At 39.5% G+C, this 5726-nt stretch overlaps 1 pseudogene; it reads left to right on the forward strand.

The window, feature by feature from the left end:
- Positions 1 to 894: 894 nt before the first annotated feature.
- On the forward strand, positions 895 to 2243 carry LOC120328124 (glucosamine-6-phosphate deaminase 1 pseudogene; annotated as a pseudogene).
- The last annotated feature ends 3483 nt before the right edge of the window (positions 2244 to 5726 follow it).

Raw genomic sequence — 5726 nt, forward strand, 5'->3', positions numbered from 1 at the left:
GAATAGAGCTAAATGGTGTTGGAAAAGGCGTATGATTTATGTCTTACTGCATGCAAATGCCGCAAAATTGCATTTAAAAAATATACTAAAAAAATCGCTGTGTTGCGGACAAATTGAGAATCGGAAGTAAGTGCCCATGAATGAATATTAAATCAGATCATGTTTTAAGTTTACTGAATTATAGAATTCGCAGCAAAGAGTAGATTTGACTAAAATTAGCATCATCCCGTCCTGGCGATGAGCCATATCGTATCTATATTTCGGTAAACAAAGGACAATGCTTTCATCCCGCGATTGACTGCTATTTGAAGTCTGGGCAAAGGACGATTCGAGCCATGAACAATTTCAAGATATCATTTTACACTTCATATCCACAAAAGTAAAACATTTTTGTTCTGGGTATTTTCCTCTATCCATCCTCATAACTTCTAGTTAGTTAAGCTTGTGCCCACCAGTCCGCTGCGGCCTAAATCATTGTAGCACAGCACAACAGTGGTTATTCCAACACAGTATATTAATAACTAAGGTTTTTTGTAAAATAGGTCAACCAAGAAAGGGACTAAAAGGGTCGGATGCATGTGCGCAGTTCTTTTGTTGCAATTTATGTCGTTTTAACCAGTAAAGCATCTACGGGGTTGGTGGTTAATACCCCCTTTGATAACGCATGTCAATTAAATTTGAAAGCATGACCTTTGCTTCACAATAACGCAAACAATTCATACGATAACAATTGAAAACGGTTGCATTTGCAAGTACGTATCTGCATCGATTTATGTTTTAAATTACAAAACTTTGCCTGTTTTGTTTGAATGTATATTTCGATTGATGGCGCTATGGAGTCGCATATTACTTGTGATTACATATTACCTGATGTCATAAGAGAAATTTAATAAATCTCGCCATTCTGAATCTGTAGCGTTTCGGGAAAGTTAGCAAACATGAGGCTGGTGATACTTGACAATTATGATTCAGCAAGTGAATGGGCGGCAAAGTATATTCGCAACAGAATCATTGATTTCAACCCCGGGCCTAACAAATATTTTGTGTTGGGTCTGCCTACTGGAGGAACACCGAAAAGCACATACAAAAAATTGATTGAATTTCATAAGAAAGGAGAACTTTCCTTCAAATATGTCAAAACCTTTAACATGGACGAGTACGTGGCAATGCCGCGCGATCACCCGGAAAGCTATCATTCTTTCATGTGGGATAATCTTTTCAAGCATATTGATATCGATCCGGTCAATGCTAATCTTCTGGACGGCAATGCAAAAGATTTAGTGGCAGAATGTGAGGCATATGAGCAAAAGATCACCGAGGCAGGAGGAATACACCTTTTTATTGGAGGAATAGGCGAAGACGGACATATTGCATTCAACGAACCTGGCTCAAGCTTGGTATCAAAAACTCGAGTAAAAACGTTGGCACAAGATACAATAATGGCAAACGCACGGTTTTTCGACGGTGATCTACAACAAGTACCAAAGCAAGCTTTAACTGTTGGTGTTGGTACAGTGATGGCAGCAAAGGAAGTCCTTATTATGATTACTGGAGCTCGAAAAGCATATGCTCTACATAAGGCAATAGAAGATGGAGTCAACCACATGTGGACAGTCTCAGCTTTTCAGCAGCACCCCAAAACAATTTTTGTTTGCGACGAAGACGCTACGCTGGAATTAAAAGTTAGAACAGTCAAATATTTCAAAGGTCTTATGGAAATTCACAACAAGCTGATTGAATGAGAATTTTTTGCAAACCTAAGCTATTGAACAACATCGTTTTATTTACCATCTCCATTCACAATTCCGTTGTGAAAATATAACCCATACGTTTAATGATTAACTGGTTGTAACGAATACGATTGTTTATTGTGTCACACAATGTAATTTTGTATTTAACTTACAGTATACAATATATTATAACCTGTAGCAGTACAATCGAACCTATAAATTCAGATCGGGATGTCTCACATCGAACCGTCGATACTATTTTATGGCAGACGACGTAAAATGTGTAACAATGAAATTGCGGCGTTGGCCATGGCACCGGGCGTATTAAAAACCTTAGCCGTTTGAACAAACATTCTCAAACTTTTTGTAGTTTCAATATTTGCTGTGGATGCGAAAAGACTATTCAAACTTAGACGCATCGATTGGCCGCTTATAAACACCTATAAACTGCACTAGATGTTTTCGACAGCATTTGTTAAATTAATTCTCATAATATCATGCATGTCTTTATTGGTAGTAGGGATGGGACAAGATTCGGATCCGGACTCGGATTCGAGTCGAATCCATGCATTTTTGCGACTCGGATTCGATTTCGAGTCCACGCCATTTTTACCGAGTCCCTATTCAATTTTGTTTTACATAATTGACGCCTCCATTATGCGATTTTACCGTTATAAAAGTCAGTATAAGCAATATTTTTACAAAATAATGTGATTCGTCACGTGAGAGATCTCTAAAAACATACGCACATATTGTATCACAGGGGCTTATCAGACATTTCGTCGCTAGTGACCATATCCCAATAAAAACATCAAGGCTACTTTTGGTGCGCGAACCAATAAATTACTCTTCGTAAACAAAACAGATAGGAGAGCATCCCCAAGGAAAAATTTATTAACACGTTTTAATTACAGTTTATTGCATGCAATTTGCTTCTTGAAAAATAAGAAAGCAAGAAAAATTTGCTAAAAGCAACGAAATTATGTGTGCTACTTGCGAAATGACAGTTTTATAGCTAATAGCATCTGAAATCATGCAAGCGTATTGTAGTCAAAATTGAGTTTCTTTAGATTGACATGCAAGAATGTTAAAATTTCGACGTTTTTTGGTTTCAGACGGTTACGTAACGGCGACGTTACAACGCCAGCTGTGCTAAAAAGACGCTCAGAATTGACGGAAGTAGGCGGGCATGAAAGCAAGCTTACGGCTAGAGCGAACATCGCCTGGCATTCATTTCTGTATTGTGGCCAAAAAACAAGTGGAGACTTGTGCCTTTTAAGAGTAGGTGCAGCAAGATATTGCCTGACAGCAGTTACAATATCAGCATCCATATCCACCTGTTCCCTGACAAGACCCGCGTTCTCAGGTGCACCGAAGACCACACTATCTTCGGCCTCTTCTGATGATGATGATTGATATAATTCAGTCCCTTCGTAGAGTTCAACACTATCCGTGGCAAACTTCTTCACTTCAGTAACAAGCAGCCGTTCGATTTCTTGCCGATTGATAGTTGAGCACCATGACAACTTTAATCTTGGATCAAGTATTGTAGCCAATAAACAACGGTTATATGAGGCCTGGTTCTGAAAGTATGCGTCTCGGGGCTGAGGTCCATTTCCAGGAACGCTAAATCTCCGTTCTATACCACTTTTGAGGCTATTCAGAAAATTGTCGAGTCCATAAATATCGCTGTCACCAATGAATGCTTCCAATCTTTTCAACAAATTCTCTTTTACTGGTAGAATGCTTGCTATTGTCGCCTCCTCAGTACAAACTTCCTTGGTCGCTATGTCAAATAACTTCAAAACTCGAATTAAAGATGAAGCCATTCTCCACTGGTTAGGTGACAGAGTATTACCAATTCCCCTGAAGGACATATCATTAATAACTTCTCTCTGTTCCACCATTTGCTCCAGCGCGTAGTATGTAGAGTTCCATCTGGTACTCACGTCTTGTTGCAATTTATGTTCTGGTGCATTCAGCCTTTTCTGACAATTATAGAACGGGCATCAGCCACGATATCTTTCACATCAATGTTTGATCTGATAGCGTCGTGAACGATCAAGTTCAAAGTGTGTGCCATACATCGGATATTAAAAATCTCCCCGTCCTTTAATGCCTTTATCACATCCGAGGCATTGTCGGATGTTATTGTAGCAAACGATACGCCCCACTCACTTTCTTGTCTTCGTATTTCTGACAGCAGCAATTCTGCGGTTTGCGAGCCCACGAGCTCAGAACAGGAAAGAACGGGCGTAACACGGTGTAAATCACCCTTGTTCCAGATAAGAAAATTGGAGGTTATACTCATGAACGAATCATTTTGAAGACTTGTCCATTCAGCTGTTGTAGCACATATGGGTCCAACGGCACTTTTCAACAATTCCTTGATCTTATTTGTCACTTTATCATATATTCCTGGAACAACGTTGTTGGAAAAATATTTTCGAGACGGAATAGTGTATCTAGCATTCAGTTCTTTCACAAGCCGCAAAAACCCCACATTTTCCACCATCGAATACGGCATAAAATCTAGAGCAATCATCTCGCCAATTTTGGATGTTAAGCATCGAGAAACGGGGTGTGAATTGTCATACAATTTACGTTTTGACAAGGCTTCGACAATGGTGGGTTGGCGACTGCTGCATTCTGCAGCAGCAGTACTTTCGACGTTGACTGTCTTAGATCCATCTGGTTTTTCGAAAACCTGATGGCAAGTTGACAAGTGCTAAGCATTGAACTCGTTGTATAAGAAGATTTGCATTTCCCACGACTAATTTTAGTTGCGCAAATGCCACATTCGGCCTTCGAACAGTCATCTTCACAAATTTTAAAATACTGCCACGCAAGTGACTTTGTATTCGGTGATGACATCGCAACAGACAACCAGCAGAAGCGGAAACCTTCTTGAAGTAAAGTTGCCAAAAGCAGTCTAATTCCACCCGTAAATCTTATCAAAAACAATCAACCTTGAGTAGCTTATTATACAATCATCCAAAAGATTCACGCAATTAGTCGGTAACTGAGCTGTACGCGAAGCATGGCAAGAAAACAGTACGTCACCGATCGCGCATTGTTGCGTCACAATTGAAACCGTGTTTTTGCCGTTTTCGACTCGAGTCCATGACCTATTACTCGGATTCGCCGAATCTCTGTAATGCCGGACTCGTCCCATCCCCAATTGGTAATACTTTATGTTTACACAGTCATTGTATGTTGGTATTCATCCCACAGTTACAACGGCGTGGTATTCGGATATTGCCCAATCGCGTGGCCCGTGGATTCCGGCCGCAGACCGAATTCTAAGAGTATGAAGTTGGTTTTTTATGGCCATTGTGCTCAAGAGTCGAATGCAAATGCTCGTCCGTTAGTGCGGAAGACTGATTTGTTAACTTTCATTGTTTATTAAAAAAAATGCTCGAAAATATAAGTACTGTCAAACATCGCAAGTATGCGACGTGAGTGTGCAATCAACTTTGGGAACCTTTCTTCGGACACAATGATCCGATCGAAACTCGTTTATTTCGCCACAATAAAAATGCGAAATGGAATTATTAAATTTACAATTTAAGTATTATAATAGAGTAAAATATGAACGGGATAAAGTGGAATAACGGGGGAAAATTTTGTTTCACTTTATACAGTTTGTCTGACCGGATTCTCGCGGGCCGAAAAAATTTGACTTGCGGGCCGCGTGTTGGAGACCCCTAACATAGGTGATTCTGAACAAAACTGTTTCTGAATAGTTTTTCTTATTATTTAATTGCCGTTTAGAAAAATCGTATTTCTCATGGATATTCATCTTTACCACCCACATCGCTATTTCATACTTTTGAAATTACTCGAAACAGTTTCTAAGTCGTCGTCTTCTCATTTACGTTTATATATCGTACCCTGTAAATGTGAATTATGTGATGCGCCCAAAATGAAACCATTCGAAATGGGTTCAATTCGTCCTACCTTAATCACTATACTCGAGAAAAATACAGAAATATA

This window comes from Styela clava, chromosome 7, assembly GCF_964204865.1.
Source record: "Styela clava chromosome 7, kaStyClav1.hap1.2, whole genome shotgun sequence".
NCBI classification, from domain to species: Eukaryota; Metazoa; Chordata; class Ascidiacea; order Stolidobranchia; family Styelidae; genus Styela; species Styela clava.